Source organism: Malus sylvestris, chromosome 2 (genome assembly GCF_916048215.2).
Source record: "Malus sylvestris chromosome 2, drMalSylv7.2, whole genome shotgun sequence".
In the NCBI taxonomy this organism is placed as follows: domain Eukaryota; kingdom Viridiplantae; phylum Streptophyta; class Magnoliopsida; order Rosales; family Rosaceae; genus Malus; species Malus sylvestris.
In genome coordinates this window covers 36,222,717-36,242,611 of record NC_062261.1, presented here as the reverse complement: position 1 = coordinate 36,242,611, position 19,895 = coordinate 36,222,717, and the positions used below count along the sequence as shown (strand labels likewise).

Here is a 19,895-nt window from a genome sequence, read left to right as displayed (position 1 = left end):
GCGTGATGATAGTGATGAACTGGTTTGATGCAGAAAACTTCCACGTCAAATTCCTAAGCGCAGTGGTAGGAGCATGCAGATAACGTGTTGTGGCTTATTTTATTTGACAGGGGAGAGAGGGGGCGCACTGCAAAGAGAGAATAGGGAGAGAAAGATGTGTTTGTAGGGCTGTGTAGATGATATGTTATTCACCCTATGCAATGTCTTTATTAGTAATAAGGGAGGGAATAATCCTTCTCCTCCAAGGAATACAAGTCCTAATAGGGAAGAATAAGTAGAATAAAATCTAATCTAGGATTTACGCAATCACACTTAAATACAATGTTTATAATAGTTTCTTATAATCTGTTTTACTTTATCTAGTCTCAATTCTAAATAATTGTTATGACGAATTTACTTTAAAATATTGAAATAACGTAGTTTAATTATCTTCAAATATATAATAATAGTGTAACATTCTCGAATTAATTGAAATACAATTAATTATATAATGCATACTTCAAAGAAGCCTACAAAGAATTGGGGCCTAATAGGATATTTAGGTACCTGCGCAAAGAGGTTAAAATCACACAAAATACTTGCAAGAGAACAAGATAGTTGTAGTAGAAACAACTCAAGCAAGATCGTTTTCCGCTGGGATTATTTAAAACAATTTATGCAAAACCAAAATCTTAGTTAATTATCTAAAAACAAAGATTTGGAAAGGTTGATTTAATGACCTAAATTAAGAAAAGAGAAATTATTTAAAAAGGTAACTAAAATTTGCAATTTTAAATAATAAAAAAGGAAACAATTTTTTTAGAATTCAAAGTGAGAAAGTACTAGGATTCCGCCGTCACCCTAACAATCCTATGTAACTCTCATAATTTCCTATGAATTACACATGCATATTTTGAAGGTTAGGTTTTCTTAAAATATATCATACTTGGAACCTCTAACATAAAGCGTATATCTAACATGCAACCCGTCCGTGATGTCCAGATCGAATGTGAACATACAAGACTCATTAAGTTCTGTGAAAACTTTTTGAAAAACCATATGACCCTTAAGACGTGTCGTCCATCCTAAGCAACTACACATATTAATCACAAGAAGCCTTAGTCAATTTTAGGGACAACCCTCCACCAAAATTACATCAAAGTACTTTTCTAAATATCCTAATGATTACGAATCACTAAGACAAATAGATAATTTAAAACAGTGATTAATAATTCAAAATATACATGCATAATATCATAAGAAAATTAAAAAGATACTGCATATTATTGTTAAGGATCATGGCCTCACCCTAACAAAAGAAATTTAGCTACGCATATTCATAATTAAAAATCACAAAGTTTTTATTGAAATAGAAAAATAATGAAAACACCTTGAATGTATAAGTCTTGAAATCTCTAAGCTTTGCCCAAAATCTTCTCTCCAAAAATGCAAAAAGAGAGAACCCTAGGGCCGGCCAAAAAGGCTTATTTATACTATTCTAATTCAAATCCTCATAGTAAAAGGTCTTAGAATAAGACTAGGAAATCAAATAAATTGAAATAAAATATGAAACATAATTCTAAATTAACTTGGTAAATTTGCCCAAAATTATGCACAGCCACGTTTTAGACCCATATCAGCTCCAAAACTGGCTCAAAATAGCTAGATTTAAAGCTTGGACTATTCTAAACACTTCTCCAGAAGGCCACAACCCCATATGAAGTCATCTTGGGCTCCAAAAATGCAATTTAAGCTCAAAAATGTCACTTTCCAGCAATGCACAATACTTCATATAACCGCTTGGTAGAAAAATCCCAAATTTTGATACGAACACGCCAAGAGACACACGAACGTCCTCCAATTTGAATCACTCCAAACTTCGTCTGTTTGATCACGTTTTACTTCAGAGGAAGTCAAATATCCTACATTGAAAATATAAAACAAAGTATCAAAATTCTACCGAAATAGTTACGAAATTATACTAAGAATAAGGTAAAATATATAATATTATTTTGACTCATCATTGACACGTCCCGACCCTGATATTCCCCAAATATCAGGATAGGCACGTGCTGGCCGACACCTGAGGTGACGAAAGCCATTTATTGAAATACAAGAGAAATGATTAGGAGAAACACGCACGATTAAACATCTGAATCCAAAAGAAGTTACAAACAAAGTTTAGGGAAATATCTAGAGTGCGCAAAACACGTTCGAAGTCAAGATCACAAAAGGAAAAATCATTACAAATATTACACAAGTGGAATATAGACTGCTACTGGTAGGGGAATGCCTCGTATGATGCCTCGTAGTCCTCGTTCCTAAGACCTGAATGGGGGCGCAAAACAAAGGTGAGTGGACCAAGTTTATATACATACATAATACTAAAACCGTTATGAACATACTAACCCCCATAGTTGAGATAATGAAAACTACTAAATAATAAGTGATAGGTTTCTCAAAACCTCTAGCATGCCATAAAAATAATTCATATAACTATCTGCAAATCAAACTCATATCAGAAATCATATCAGAAATCGTATCAGAAATCGTATTAGGAAGCATAACACAAGTTGTGCTGCTAGTAAGTGTACTGAATAATAATACTCCCGGCCCAATACCTGCACCTCAGTCTCTATGCCCGTAGCCAGAGATATCTCCCTCCCGGCCCAATGCCTGTCTCCGTGTCCCTCAGCCTTTCGCTAGGGATTATTTCTCCCGGCCTCAATGCCAACACCAGATCCTCGCCCCAGGCGGCATAGTGTTCACTAGGTACGCACAAAACATAATTCATCTCTAAAATAAAACTTCGTAGCATAAATTCATCGATCTTCTATACTACGAAGAGGTGTTCGAAAGTCATTTGAAACACATTCTTAGCATCCTCTCGTCATCGATCAGATAGTCTACCAGAATGAGGGTTCTATAGAAAATACGATATAATGGAAATAATTCAAAACATATATATATATAATCACGTATAATCAAATCATCATGCTTCCTGTAAAGTATTCATCAAATCAATAATTCTGCAAGGCATGCTATTAAATTATGCAATTCTATAAATAAAACATGCAATTTTTGAAGGTGTTCCACTTACAGATACTCCGAAGCAGCAGAATTGTGCAGAAAAAGATTAAGGAAGTCTCCACTAGCAACTTCACCTAAGCATGAAAATGTACAACTTAATCAAACTACACAAACGATAGAGTTTTAGGAAATAGAAATGGGTTTTGGGTTTGGGTAGGTTAGGAACGGGAGGGAGTTTGGGCTTAAGCCTAAACCCATACTTATACACACACGGCACACACACACCACACACACACTCCCACGCATGCACACATACACACACTTGCACAACGTATCCATACACACATGTACATATGAACGGACACACACATACACATATGCACTGCACCACACACACTTGCATATATATATATACACATATATAAACACACACACATGCATATATATATATATATATATATATATATATATATATATATATATATATATATATATATACATATATAAACACACACACACGCACAACATGCATATATATATATACACACATATATAAACACACACACACAGCATGCATACTTACACACACACACGGTTCACGCACACACACACTTGCACATACACATACACACACAGTACACCCACACTACACACGCACACGGTTCGCACACACACACACGGACACACATACACACCTGTACACACACACACCTACGAACTCGCCGGAGTTCGTCGTCGGAACTAGATTATTAGCATAGGGAAAAACTGAGATCGAAACCCTTGAGTTTTGTCATAAAACCAACATGCATAACCCAGAAATTTGAAGAAGGAACACAATCCTCACCTGGGTTCGAGTTTTAGAGCTTTGAAGCTCTCGGCTTCAATGGCAGAAAAACCCACGGTGCTCAGATGGCGCATGCAAGGGTACCATTGAGTTCGTTAGGTCTCAAGGATTCCTAATATATGGTTTTTGAGGTTTGATTTGTGAGGGAAGTGAGGTGAAAGCTAGAGAGAAGCTCTCGGAGCTTAGAGAGTGTGTGAGAGAGAGAGAGAGAGAAGAAACTGGAAAAAAAAAACAAAAGAGAGAGGTTCTATGATGGGGAGTGTTTCGGGAAGAGAGGGAAGAAGGGAGAGATCTGAGAGCTGCCACATGGCAGTTTAAGAGAAACAACATTTCTAGATCAAAGGTTAGGATTAAAAGAGAATAAGGGACTAAATTGATAGATAACAAATATGTTCTAGGGGAAAAATAGAAATAGTATGAAAATATGGGGGTGGGGTTTAACAATCATGGTCCATTTTCTTTAACCGATCAATAAACTTAAACCCAATATGCTATTGAGCCTAGGAAGTTCAAATAACCCCAGATATTCCAATTCTACCTTCCAATTATCCAATTCAATATTTCAATCCCAACAAAAAAAATGTCGAAATAAGTAAAATTAGAGGCTGAGTGAAGGAAATATACGGTGAAGAGTTCTTGAACCAGATGAGAGGGAGAGATCGAGCTCGAACATAGAGTTCTCGAACGACAAGAGAGAGCTGGAAAGGAACGGCGAGAGAGGTATGGAGAGAACATGTTAGAAATGAACAGCACACTAAGTTAAGGAAAAATAGAAGTCGGTATGATTGTCAATATGGAAGTTTCATGAATTAGCACTGTCCACCCACCTCCTTTGAAAAAAATGCTCTTTTGAGAATCACGAGTAGAGCTGCTTCGGCTGTTTTGAACCCATGATTTTGAAAAAAAAAAATTTATTCCATTTTAAAAACATGACTAATTCCCTAACTTTAGCTTTTATAAAATATTAAGCAATCTCAAACCAGTCTTAAGGCTTGATCCTAGCAATCAAATTAATTAGGACAGATGAATTGTTACCATGATCCCCTCCTTGGCAATTTATGTACTTATCTTTTACTCTTCCTCATATTTAACCATTCATGAGTGTTTGGGGAGCTGCCAAATATTATTCAACGATGCTTTCGTTGATGATGGTTGTAGTTGGGCCGAGATATTGCTTGTGCACATTTAACAAGGAGCGGCTCTATGCATCGCCAAGAAACTTCGACCTTTGGACACATGAATCTATAGGAAAGACTTTCGAATTCAACGGCGAAATATTATGGCACTTCATCTTTAACTAGCTCCACTTTGACTCAGTCTTTCAAAACACTTTCCCTTAAACCTTCAGCTACACCATGAAACCTCCTCCTTTATCTCATGCCTTATCTTCTAAACTCAATTCCCTCTTTGAGTCTTCAATGATTAGGATTTTTAACCAAGAAACTTACCATAGTCATATTTGTCTTTGTCAAGAAATATCAAGCAAAGTAAAGATAAGCCATAACCTCTTAACAGCCAACCTTGCTTCTCGTGGTATGTTCCATAACATTCATCCCTCGCTAACCTGCTGGCGACATCCTCCTCGCAGCCTTTACATAAGGTTCCATCCGCAGAAGGGCGTTGAGATTCTTGAGAGGGTTATTCTTCATTGGAGCCCTCTTTTTTCTTCGTACATTCTCAGCTTTCTTTTGCGAAGTCAAGGATATACTTCAGAATTCCAGCATTTTCCAGGGTGGCCTTTCTTTTTCTATATAGGTTGGGCATCGCAAAAACTGGAACTAAAATGATGGCTTCTGTCCCATAGCCCATGGAGAATGGAGTTTCTCCAGTTTCCTTGCTAGTGGTAGTCTACTATGCCCATAAAACTCCAGCCAGTTCCTCTGTAACTTCAGAATTTGTAAATTGTAACCCATTATCTGTAAGTATGGTATGGGGAATACCAAAATGATAGATGTTCTTCCAGACAAAGGATTTCACCGTTGCCACGATGATCCTAAATAGAGGTTCTGCCTCGATCCACTTGGGGAAGTAAATGGCCAGATGAAGTCGACAGAACCGGAGCCACACGCCGGTCGTCGAAAATTTGTAAGAAGGAGACGGAATATACCTTTGTCGTCAGAAGATTCCATTATTTTTTATGTATTAACTGCTATCACCGTTATTCCTAACTGCGATCGCCGTTGACTGTCGACTGTCCTAGCCGGGAAATGCAGAAAAACTCAGAAGCCGGTAAGGGCTTCGAATTTGTTCGAATTGCACCCATTTTCACCCACATTCACATATAAAGGTCCAAAGGTTTAAATAAACTCTATTTTGGACGAAATGGAGTTGAATCCACCTCGGATTCGATGGAAACTCGCCGGACCAACTCGCCAGATTCTGGAAACATGAAGAACACGACATGCACAAGTTAGAAACCTTTGATTTCCACTCAGAATTCATGTACAGAGCTAGAGCTAGAAAATATTACCTAGAATTTAATGGAATGAGCCCTGAGCTTGATCGACAGCATTTTTGTTGGTTTTCACCGTGTAACCATCTAGAGAGCCTCGGAGCACAAAGCTCACCCACGTAGTCACCGAAACCCACAAACAAGGGCACTCTCGTGTTCCCTAAGTCACAGAGAGATCGAATATGGTGATTTGGGGTTGAACTTTGGACGAAAAATGGGTGGTGGTGAGAGTTGGTGCTCGTGGGAGTTAGAGAGAGAGGGAGAGTGACCAAGGGTTAGGCGGAGGACTTGGTTTGCAGAAACGAGGGAAAGGGAGAGACGGTCTGGGATTAAACCCACAATCATTAGCCTATTTGAAATTACTAAAATACCCTCGATTAATATAAATTCGTAACTTCAATTTCAATTTTGCTTTTGCCCCGCACTTGTGAGTACAAAAAATAATTTAATAAAAAAAAAAAAAGAGAAATTAGAATTTAAATCAAAATTCCATAATTATTCAATACGCCCAATAGGGGGCTTTTCGTCTTTTTACATTGTTTAAGAATAAAATACATTATTTTAAAGCACATATTGTGTCACAAAATATGATGAAAGGGGCATCAATTTGGCTGCCGCCTGTTTGCTGGCCCAACAACTATCCTTTCCACCAACTCGGTCAAATCCTACTCTTTGCACCGCATAAATCAAATAGAGTTTTAAAAAACATTTCCGGTACTGTTCATTTTTAACAAAAAATCACATTTATACATTTCTCTGATACTATTCACTATACCTTTAAAAAGAGCTTTTCATTAAATGGAAAGTTTTTTTTTTAACTTTTCGTTTCCTTAAATCAAATCCCTTCGAATCTGTACTCCCTCTCTCTATCACACTCTTTGTTTCCCCACTGTTTACGCAAAACCAAAACTCTAGTTTCTCTGTTGCTTCTTATCCCCTTCACCTCTTTCAAACAAAACATCACAAAATCTCTCTCCACTATATATATGTATACACAATCACTGTTGTAGCTGATATTCTATTGTATATGATTCATGAGAAGAAATAGATGGGGAAAGCACCTTGTTGTAAGAAAGCACCTCATTGAACACGCTATTTTTAGCTAAGATGATATATGAACATAACATGAAACAATTCATTAAGAAATAATTTCTTACAGGGCTATAGTTCTGGATGAGGCTATATTTAGCCTCCTCAGTTGAAGATGACCTTAGGGTAATAATAAAAACTATAATATTTCTCAAGTACAAAAAAAAAAAAAAAAAAAAAGGATAATCTAACACCCTTTTTTTTTTAGAGAAACAATAGTGGTTTTATTCAAAATATAACAAACTCAGACAATACTTAAAAGAGTATCCAAAGTCAAATCTAGAGGTTCCTTATACCAACAAAAAAACAGAATTTGAATAATTAACCAACTTGGTCATACGATATGTTGCTACATTGGCAAATCGTCGAATATGACAAATCTGAGAGGCTTCCAATCTCCATATGCTAACGCATATATCCTCCACAAGCAAATTCATGTGAGAAGACCCCTTTTGGAGGCTACCAATGGCTTGAACAACTTGCAAAGAATCACTTTCCAAAATAATCCTCAGCAAGTTTCGTTGATAGTCCAGCAGAGGCCATCTCGGACAGTAAGCAGTTCTACCATCGTGGGACTAGATGCGTGTATTTGGCGAACGAAACCTCCAGCATAGCTACCGGCTTCGTCGCGAAATACTGCCCCAACACCTCCCAGATTAAAAGAAGAATTAAGTGAACCATCCACATTAATCTTTATCCAACCTGCTTGTGGGAGACTCGAGGAAGTCGGTGCTTGGGAAGCACGGGATTGGGAGACAGGCGTAGCCATCAAGAAGCCCTCAAGGGTAGTTTAGTCAGATGGTTCACCAACACCGGACTGTCGACTTTGCCGTCCCACAAAAGAGAATTTCTGGCCTTGCCAAATAGAGTGAATGAGCATTAGAAAAGTATTCAACTGACCTGCAGGGAGCGAGTCAAAACACAACAAGACCCGGTCAGACATAGAGGATTACACCGAAAGCCTTGAACCTAACTTTAACTTAGAGGAGAAAAAAACCACTCGAGCAAATGGACAATCAGAAAATACGTGAAGTGTCGACTCCGGAAAGGAACTACATAAGACACAAATATTATCCACCGCCACTTTTTTCTTTCCAAATTAGGACGAGTATGGAGAATGTTGAGATTGGCCCTCCAAACACATATTTTTGCCTGGGGATTTTCTATACAGTTTTCCACATCGAGACACCGGTAGAGCTCGGATGTGACGAAACTTCATCGCGCAAGGCGTATGCAACTTTGTATGCGCTTTTCACCAAAAATAACCCTTTAGAATCATAGTGCCACATTAACTTATCTGGAGGGAGTTTGCCATTCAGCGGGATTGAGAGAATCAACGAAGACGGGGATGGGGGTGTGAGAGGACGGAAAAGATGAGGATGGGCTTCCATCCCTCACTCGCCAACAAGAACCTCTTTCTAAGATTGATTGCACCTCCATGATACCTCTCCAGCACGCTGACGGAGCAGCTCCCAAAGTAGCTTGCCAAAAAGAGTTATGGGGGAAGTACTTAGCCTTAGGTAATCAGGATGCTAAGGATTCCGGGTTATGGTGCAGCCGCTAGCCTTGTTTGGCGAGGAAGGCGAGATTAAAATCATAAAGCGAACGGAACCCAAGACCACCCTCATCTTTTGGACAACACATACTCTCCCAAGAAAGCCAATGAATCCGTCTAGTGTCCTCGTTGTCTCCCTACCAGAAATGACACAATACGCGTTACAAATCCTCACAGAAATTTTTGGGAAGTAGAAAGCAGTTCATTGAATAAATGCGTACTGCCTGACCAACCACTTTAATGAGGATTTCTTTTCCCGCTGCACTGAGGAGCTTGTCTTTCCAACCCTTTAACTTTTTTCAGAGACAGTCCTTTATATGATCAAACAGCTCCGAACTGTTTCACCCAAGAACAATATGAAGTCTTAGATAACGATCTTGTACATCAACCCGACTAGCCCCCAAGAAGTCCGCTAGATAATCCTGTATATCTCGTCTAATATTGGGACTGAACGATACCACACATTTTTGAAAATTGATGCACTGACGTAATGCCAATTCATAAGACTTCAGAATCTGTTTTAAATGTCAACACTCTTGAAATGAGGCTCTGAAGAACATGAAGCTGCCATCAACAAACATTAAGTGGGTAATGCTTGGGAGCCCCACGACAAATGGAAACGTCATGTAAATGCCTTAACTGCTCGTTTCGTGCAATTATTCTAGTTAAGACTTCAGCTCACTAGAGAAATAAATAGAGGGACAGGGAATCCCCTTGTCTGAGAGATCACGAGTATGAAAGATGTACCCTGTGATCGCGCCATTAACCAGAAAGGAATACGAAATGGAACTAACACAACTCATAATGATTTTAGTCCAGTGAGGATCAAAACCAAGCTTCAACATAACTTTCCTTAAAAAAACCCCATTCCACATAGTCGTATGCCTTACTCATATCAAGTTTCCTAAGGTTGTGAAGATAATGCCCAACTTTGGATGCCGCAAGAGAATTATCTGAGATTAAATGGCCAGGGCACAAAAGCTCATTGTTGGTTAGAAATGATCGCATCCTTAATTCCTTTTAAACGGTTCACAATGACCTTTGCACCAATCTTATACAAAACATTGCACAGTGCAATTGGCCGTATTTGGGACATATTCTGTGGGTCAGCAACCTTGGGTATAAGAGATACCATCGTTAGTTCAGTTGTTTGAGAATGCGACCGGAAGCTAAAAAAGATTTCACGGCAGATACCACATCTTCACCGACAATATCCGAGAATTTTTGAAAACAAAATGAGGAGACATGGATTAGATTGCCAAACACCATTAGCATAAAAGGGACTTTTTATGCCATTTTTCCTGCGACGATTCGAAGCCTTTTGATGAAAATACCGAGTGTTCCTGTCTCCATCCCAAAGCCAAGCTACTTTAGAAAGCTGTTTCCAATGAGACTTATCCTAAGAGAGTAATGATCCAAGTTTACTGTGGAGAGAACTACCGAGATCCCATTCCGCCAAACCCAAGGGGTGTTGGAAGAAAAATTTCAGTTGGTCCCTAACAATCTTTATCTCTTCCTTCACAGACGCCAAAGAACGTTCCATTTCAACAACTCAATGCGACCTGACTTAATCTTCTCACATGCACGGAAATAGGGCATACCAAAAATCGTTTTGGACCAAGCTGCTGCAACCACTTGAGTGCAGTCATCCCATTGTAACCAAGCTTCTTCAAAACGAAATTGCTTACGATTTTGTTCTGGTCCTTGCTTGACTTGGAGTAAAATAGGAATGTGGTCAGATGTGAGCGGTGCAAGATGAAAAACCTGCGAGTGTATACAGAGATTACGCCAGCCTGAGTTCGCTAGGTTTCGGTCCAAACGGCACTTTGTGATCGAGTTCGCCCACGTGAACACATCTCTTTGGAAGCCCAAATTACAGCCTCCTACATCATCACGAAACCCCTGCATCTGAGAAGTGTTACGAACCCTTCCACCCGTTTTTTCAGACGCCAGAAGAACCTCATTGAAGTCTCAAAAAATGAGCCATGGGAGAGAACTTAGAGAACGCAACTAACGAATAAGGTCCCAGGATTTATGCCGATCAACAGTAGCAGCAAAACTATAGAACCCAGTAACATGCCAGTGTATCAGATCACCAATAGCTCCAATTTCAGCATCAATGTGGTGTGCCGAAGAATTGGTAACTCTGAGAGGTACATCATCAGAACAAAAAAGAGCTAAACCTCTTGCTCTACCATTACTAGGAGCAGAGAAGCAATTATTCCAGCGCCTGCCATTATCATCTCGCCTTGACCGTCTTGAGCGAATCATTGAACCTCCAGAACGAGCACCCAGAAATTGCCGAATGATTGGACTCACCACACCATCTGGAAGTACTGGTGGGCTAGAAGGGTTTGGCCCTCTGGGCTCACGATGGGAATTGAAATCCTACCAAATTTCTCAGGGTAGCACACGTCCGCCACGTGCCTAACAAGCGATGCATCCATAACAGTAAGGGGAGACAAATTTGAAAAAAAAAATTCATTAAACTCAAAAGGACACGAATCAATTGTAGAAATATATGCAAATACAAGGTCGATCCCACAGAGATTGCTTGTAATATCAATTCAACCAGTTGATTACTTGAAACTTAACTAGGAAACGAATGATTAGTGAATTGACTACGAAAAATAATTTAAAATCCAATTTAAAATTAAACTAGAAATATGAATAACGAAAACACGCAATGAATGAAAGTTTAAGAGAAATTAATATGATGAAAGCCTAAGGTCATGAATCCACCAATAACAATCATATTCCCTTTTCTTCAAGCCGATTACTCTCCAATTACCATGCCAATATTTAAGGTTGTTCTTTCTAAGATATGAATTAATCCGTGGTCAGGCATCAACTCGTGTGTCTATACGTGACAACTATATCTTATTGGTTAGGCATACAGTTAAACACATAAAAACTCATTAAGCACTGAAGAATTATGTCAACCAAGTAGGACTAGTTTAATATTGGTCATCCTCACTAGTTTGTCTACTCTTCTTAATCTTAGTTTCAATAAACCTAATTGATTGGTCATCCTCTTAGATTTATCTAATTATCTAGAAACATGTTCACAATGATGGTCAGTCACAAGAACGTTCGAAACTAGAATAGATTAAGCACAAAGATTAAGAACTAAACATGGCATGTAATCGAACAATAATTAACAAGATACTTCGGGAATAATCATGTCATGACTTCATCATAAACCTTAGAAAAGTAGTATAGTTACACAGTCATAATAAAAAATCACAAAAGAAGTCATGGAAAAGATAAAACCCGGAAAAGAATGGTAAGAGCACGCTAAGCTTTTCTCCTTCACTTTCGAATAATCCTCTGTATTCCGTTCTCCCCTTTAAGATAGCCTAGATGTTAAACCCCACCCCCATTTTATTTAAAAATGGTTTTTAGTTCTTAATTGGTGAGCCCAAGGGGCCCACCCCTTTATTTGTGTTCCCTTCCCGTGACCCTCTTCTTTCTCTCTCTTTCCCTCTTTCTTCTCTTAACTCTCTCTGCACTCTCTCCTTCCTTCCCTAAGTATCATCACACACACACCCATACATACATACATACACATAGCCAACAGGAGAACTTCACCATCATCTTCATCATCTGACCTTCATCGTTCTCTCCCTCACCACTCTACGTTCTCTCTCTCGTCTAGGCACTGCATAGTCACAGTGCAAGTGATTTTTGACAAGGTAAGTCAAAAACACCCTTCGATCTTCCTTCCTAGTAGTCTAGAAGGCTTAGTGGTTGTTAAAATATGGTATTTGGGGAAATAACTTGGGGAGCTTTCCCCATATTTCTGGTGAGGATTCCGTCACTTTCGAGGTAATTTTTGACTAAATTATTATGATTTGGCCGGCATGCAAGGAATTAATCTCTTCGTCCCGCTGAGTACTATAACTTTCCTTTTGGTTTCACCCAATTTCGTTGAATATTGAAGAAGTTATATATATTTGAATCTTATCCAGTTTTCGGCGACCTCAGAGGCTTTTGAGGCGTTTTTCGGCCAAAACACGGCGAGTTAGATGGTGTGCGAGGTACCATTCTCTTCGTATCTTTGAGGGCTACGATTTCCATCTTTGAATCACTTGATTTTGTTGAGTATTGACAAAGTTATGAACATATAAAGTTAGAAGCCTTCTTCTTCCTTGGGTCCTGTGACCCATCAAACATAGGCCCTTCGGGCCTTTCCTGCCAAGCCCAAGCCATACCCATTTCTCTTTTTATTTTGTTTTAATTTTATTTTGTTTAATTAAAGGCTTTTGGGCCATTACTGTGAGGGCCTAGAGCCCGTGCACTTTAAACCCCAAACCTTTTTTTTAGTTTAGGCCTTTGGGCCTAGAACCCTCCAACTTTTTTTATTTTTTGTTTTATTTATTTTTGGTTTTAAATGCTATTGGGCCTTATATGTTAAAGCCCTAAACCCTTTTAGTTTAAAAACCTAAACTCAACCCACCTAAAAGTTTAAGCCTAAACCCTTTAACCCTTCCAACCCTAAACCCTAGCCGGCTCAAACCTTTTTGTGGTTCTCTGGAATATTCTATTGACGTTTGCGAAATTATCCGGGACCCTTCTTAGGGTAATTCGACGTTCTGAATCTGTTTTCGATATTTTTTTTCCCAAATTAAATCGTTTGAGTATAGTTTTATTAATTGGACCTTTTATGTGCTTAGGGGCAATTATTTGCTTCAGCGGCGAAGTATCTGTGAGTGGACCCCTTTTAAAAATGCATGTTTTAATAGTAGAAATGCATACATGAAAAGCATGATTTGATGATTACATTTTATGAAACGTTTTGTGAGATAACATGCTTACTGAGGCTATTTTGAATTATTCTATAACCCGTGTTCTTATAGAATATCTAATGGATGACGATATGATATCTAGAACATGTTTTGAACACCTCTTTATAGTATAGATGATGGATGACTTTATACTATGAAGTTGTTTTCAATATATATATGTTCAATGGTTTTGTACTTACCTAGTGGTCCTTTTCGCTACGGGACGTAGGGATAAATTCCAGTCCGTCCCAAGCGACGGTTTGGTGTTGGCATAGGGGCTGGAGTGTGTTTCCTCTGGCTATTAGCACAGGGACGAGGAGTCGGCATGGGGCCTAAAGTGTATTTTCCTCTGACTGTCTGCTCAGAGACGGGGAGCCGGCATGGGGCTAGGGGTTATCGGACATTCACTAGTGATTATTATATATACAAGTTATGATTTGAGACATTGCACGACATGCTAGGTTTTAGAAAACCTATGTTTATCATGATATATGTGTTTTCATAAAATCTGAGGGTTAGTATGTTGATAAATGTTTTATTATATATATATATATATATATACACATATATATATATATATATCAACTTGGTCCACTCATGTTTGTTTTGCGCCCCCTCCAGAACTTAGAATCGAGGCATACAATCCCGGCGTCCGGGCACTTCCGCATTGGCATCTTCGAGTTCTCTCGGTGTATGACCCATTCTTTTATTCTTTGAATTTTATATTATTTCTTTTAGTGTTCTAGTTAGTTGTATGCTCTGAACACGTTTAATAAATGACTTTCGTCACCCTTAGGTGTCGGCCATCACATGCCTATCCTGGTGTTCGAGGAATATCGGGATTGGGGCGTGTCACTAGAGCACCCTATTTTTTCTAACAAAATCCTAAAAAGTCTGATACAAAACTCTCCTAAAAGAGAACAAATTCCTAAGTAATCAATGAGAGAATCTAGGAAAGAATTCTCCTTGACCTGGGAAACACATCATCTGTATTGCACGCCAGTTTTGGGGTTGATTTATCTTCTGGAAAATTCTGCAAAAATATGGAAAACGTAGCTTGATCTCTTATATTTCCAAGCATATATCGCACGCCACTAGGAAAAATCAGGAAAGCCTTCAAATCTCTATTCTCCCACAGCTGCGCAGTTCTGACGAGAAAACAACTTCTGCATGATTAACTTTGAAAACTGGAACGTTTGGCTCCATGAAAAATTATGAAATTTGGATACAATGATCTTCCACCTCTTAGCTTCCTTCTCCAATTGGCCTTGCATAAAAAATCTTCCGGAAAGTCGAATTATCACCAAAAATGTCCTGCATGCGCAGATTGGTTGAAATAGAGGAAAGGAAAGTAACAAGGCTCTTTTAAGACCAATTCCTTAACAAAACTTAGGGATAATTAACCTTGAAATATGATAAATAATGCACCTATCAAATACCCTCAAACTTAACTTTTGCTAGTCCTTGAGCAAAACAAAAATAAAAGACAAGGAAAACAATAAACGATCCATAAATTAGCCTCAAAGCAATCTAGATAGAGTCACCAAACTTACGAGAATTAACACCTAGAGTTAACAAAATCTTACACAACATTCTCAAGTGTAATGAGTGACATAACCAATGTCAATATAACTTACTCAACCTGGATACGTATATGCAGACCAAAGCTTCCACTTCAAATCATCCACCATGAATATCACTCAAAAAGAAATCACACATTAAAGGGTAGAGTGTTTCACTCAAATCATGATATGCAAAATAAAACCCCATAAGCTTGTTCTTCATATCGTCTCTCCACTAATGTAAATCAATGCAACACCAAAGATCAAAAGGTCTTTACAAGGGTTGTAATGATAGGCTAGGGTAAGAGCTATAAAAAAATGGATAGGGAAAAACTAAAGCGTAAGAAATGCCAAGGTATCTTCATAATGTACTTTCGGTCAGTTCTCTTTGAAACTTGGATCTTCTATTATTAGTGTCTAGGACTCATGATGTAGGGATGGAACAATTTCAAACTTTTATTTCCTCATTTCTTTGATAATTTTTTTTAAATAAATGAGAATAAAAGAAAAATAATACTACATATGGTACCTCAGTACACGCCACATCTTTGATGTAGAACTCAACCTTTATCTTCCTTAATTTCCACTCGGTAGCCCCTAAGCTATAGCAGATGGCTAATATAGGTTAAATAGGCAAAGGGTGAATATGGGTAATGAAAGAAAAGGCTAAGTGTTTGGCTTCATTGAGAAGTATATTCACTTTTCCTGAAGTTTCAGCGTTCTTCAACTGTAACTACTAGATTTCAGCATCCATATCACGGATTTTCTTCTTGTTCAACTTTTTTTCTTCTTTAAGCTTTTCAATGTCTCTTTTGAGTTTTCCAGTTGTTTGACCAGAAACTACAGAAGTTGTTTGCAAATTGTCAATTGCATGCATCATCATTTGCTTGAGCACCATATACCTCATTTGTTCAATACCATGGATGTGAGTTTAATAATCTGGATTGAGCTTTAGAAATTCTTCACTGTACAACTTGTCAAACTATTTTTAGGCTTCATCAATGGTGCTACATTGAGGTGCTTCATTTGTTTTACTTCTTTTACCAGTTCCATCACATCTTTTGCAGCAGCAGTCCTCTTTCTTTTCCTTGTCACGTTATTTTCTTTGGCCTTTGTTGAAGAATCCTCTACTTTCTCAGTAGTAGGATCAACAATCTGTACACAGTCACAGTTACACAAGTATTATTTATTAATTCAAATTGTTAGTGTGCTACTGTTTATGGATTTTCAAAATGAATTCTAATAACACATCTTGTGGACTATAAAACAACTGTTTCTACATTGTATGGTGCTAGAAAGTAAGGAAGAAATACTGTTTTTGGATTACAAGTAACTGTTTATGGATTATAAGTTACTGTTTCTGAATTATAAGTTACAGTTTCTGGATTACAAGTCACTGTTTCTGGAATTTATAGTGCAAGAAAGTATGCAGATATCAAAGTTTTTGAATTATAAGTTACTCTTTCTAGATTATAAGTAACTGTGTTTGAAATATAAGTCATTGTTTCTGGAATTTATAGTACAAGAAAGTATGTAGATATCAAAGTTTCTGGATTATAAGTTACTATTACTGTTTCTATTTATTGGTCATTACCTTAATATCTTCCTCTTGGTCATGTTTTTGAGCACTTGTCTTCTTTCTTTTCTTTGTCATTGTCTTTGTTTCACCATGTTTGGAATGGTCCTCTCCTTTTTTCAGTAGGAAGAATCGCACCAGCAATCTGCACATAGTCACACATTAGGGTTGTTTATAGTTTTTTAAAAGTTGAATTCTTTCTAGAAATGTAAAATCTAAACATTATGTGAAAATGATTTTGATTATTGGTTATTACCTCAATATCTTTAACTTTGACATCTCTGATTGCTTGGTGTATCATTGTTGTGTCCTATCTTCCTATCGCCAGAACCATGTTTTCTCAGCATTCAATCGTCGCAACAAGATTTGATTTAAGACATATCCAATACTGGATAAATTAAGAAAAGTGAGAATAGTTACGGTTTGAGAATCATAACTAAAATTTCATACTTTTAAAACTAGAATTCTTATATTCTTACCAAAATAAGAACGGTGCAACCGCTGGTTGTTGATTCATCTCCTCTTTTCCTCTTATTGGTTTGTGATCTGTCTATCATTTTGAAGAGGTAGTCTCTTACACCCTTGACCTAATTATATTTGCTCATTTCTTCCAACCTCGCACAAATTCGCAAGAAGCTCCATGTGATGTATGAGCCAGAGTTTGCAAATAACAGTGACTGGATGAGATATCTTGCACCTTCAGGAGTTCAGTAAACGAGTGATTTTTATATGCTTGAAAAATGTGGTTTTTTTTTTCACTCATTCAACATTATGAAAGTATTGTTCGATGAATTTGTCCTCTTACCAGATTTGGAGGATTTGTCGACGTTTGGCAATCCAAAGATTAGGGCAACATCATCAGGTGTTATCCCTCTTGAATCGCAATCTCCAATTCTGAACTTTTGCTCTTTGGGGTTGTAGCATTTTATACCTTAATTAAGTCCGTATCAAACTTCTTATTCCTTTTGGTGATAACAAGAAAGTGATTAATGTATAGTTTAATAAGACTCCATAACGGTTTCCTTTCCAACTGTTCGCAAACATCTTTGCATTCTTCAAGCATTGGCTTGTATGTTTCCATTTAGTCTGAGAACCTGGTCATATTGCACCGATATTAGAGATATGTAGTCCAATATCTTCTTTTCTTCTCAGTTGAATCTGAAGTTTTCTTCTTATCCATTGGAGTTTTCTTCTTCTTCACTGTTGTTTTGCGTGGAAAAGTCTTCATTCTGATTTTCTTGGTTACTTGCATTTGTAAAAAGAACAGAGTTTAGGAATTATAATTAATTGTTTAAGAAGAACAAGAAGAATATGGATTGAAGAAAACAGATAGTCAAATGTCAAATATTTACACAAATCAAGGACATTATGTTTGGAAACAGTTATGTTTTGGTTTTTTTTTTTTTTTTTTCCAAAGATAATGTTAGTTTTTCCAGAGACAATGTTAGTTTTTCCAGAGACAGTGTTAGTTTTTTTAGCGATAGTGTTAGTTTTTTCAGAGACAGTTACAGATTCAAGTATTTATATAAATCAAGGACATTGTGTTTGGAAACAGTTATGTTTTGGTTCTTTTTTTTCGGAGACATTGTTAGTTTTTCCAGAGATATTGTTAGTTTTTCCAAAGACAATTACGGATTCAAGTATTTACACAAATCAAGGATATTGCGTCTGGAAACAGTTATGTTTTGGTTCTTTTTTTTTTCTAGAGACAGTGTTAGTTTTTCCAAAGACAGTGTTAGTTTTTCCAGAGACTGTTAGTTTTTCAAGAGACAGTGTTAGTTTTTCCAGAGACAGTTACGAATTTAAAACATAACAGGTGGCATTGTTTTCTAAAAAAGTGGCAAAAAAATCAAACTATTTCCTAGACATGTTTAACATTAATTAAAACTATTACCTCTTTTTAGCTGCTTTGTTCCGCCGATGCTTCTGGTGCGTTTTACACTTCTTTTTCTCTGGTTTGTTCCGACAGAGGTTGTGGTAAATTTTGGACTTCTATTCCTCCGGTTTATTCCGACAGAGGTTGTGGTAAACTTTAGATTTCTTTTTCTCCGGTTTGTTCACACGAAAGATACGGTAATTTTTACACCACTTTTTCGCTGGTTTGTTCCGACGGAGGTTCTGGCAAGTTTTGCACCACTTTTTTGTCGATTTCTGCCATTGAACTTTTGTGAACTTTCGCCGGCTTTGTTCCGATGAATGCTTCCTTTTCAACTGTGATTTGAACTTTTGATTTGATTGTTTTTGAAATGGGGGAATTTGATTCGATATGAACACTGGGGGTTATTATGGTGGTTTTTGTGCTGGGGTTGAGGTTGGTGAAAAGTCAGGAGAATATTGAATGATATAAGAGTATTAACGGAATGTAGTTTTGTAACGGGTTGGGCTTGTAAATTCGGCCCGTGGACAATAGTTTTGGATGATTTTTTATTAAACTTTGAGCTCTTTTGGTTAAATAACATTTTGAGATGATTTTTGATTAAATATTTGTTGGTCCAAGCCCTTTTCATTAAAGCTTTAAAAAAAAAAATCTTTCTATCCTATTAGGTGCATGTTTAGATTCGAATATTGTGGATGGTGAATTCGATACCAAATTAGGATGTCCCATTGTGTGATTTTGCTAAACTCTCTCTCCTCTTAATGTAAAAATATCGATTAAACTACAAAAAAAAAATCTTTCTATCCTATTAGGTGCACGTTTAAAAGTTTTAAGGACCAATTTGGGTCTAACAAAAGAAAAAGGACCGATTTGGAATAAAAACAATTTGAAGGACCAAAGTGAAAACATAAACATAAAAATTGAGGCCCTTAAACTAAAAAATGGAGTTCTATTGGACTTTAGCGGACTTTGACTTCACTGTGTGGTGTCTGTAGATGGAAAAGGATCCCATCCGGATCCGTGGGGTTCCTACATCTCAACTGTTTATAGTGTATCGTACGATCATAAATTATTTAATTTTATTATTTTAAATTAAATACAAATAGAACCTGACGAAAAATTTTACACAGTACACGATTCAACGG

The 19,895-nt window shown here is 37.4% G+C and overlaps 1 protein-coding gene and 2 long non-coding RNA genes across 3 annotated transcripts in view; 1 reads left to right on the top strand and 2 right to left on the bottom strand.

Annotated features, from left to right (window-relative positions):
• The window catches only part of LOC126588959 (disease resistance protein RUN1-like), a 60,279-nt gene that overhangs the window by 11,310 nt on the left and 29,074 nt on the right, over positions 1-19,895 (top strand). The gene's annotated exons all lie outside the window — the stretch shown is intronic.
• LOC126589221 (uncharacterized) lies at positions 1,930-4,293 on the bottom strand. Its single transcript, XR_007611773.1, has 3 exons — positions 3,854-4,293; positions 3,080-3,143; positions 1,930-2,307 (listed from the first exon to the last, which is right to left on the bottom strand). It is a non-coding gene; the product is annotated as an uncharacterized LOC126589221 (long non-coding RNA).
• Positions 7,421-11,166, bottom strand: LOC126589232 (uncharacterized). Its single transcript, XR_007611775.1, has 2 exons — positions 8,422-11,166; positions 7,421-8,294 (listed from the first exon to the last, which is right to left on the bottom strand). It is a non-coding gene; the product is annotated as an uncharacterized LOC126589232 (long non-coding RNA).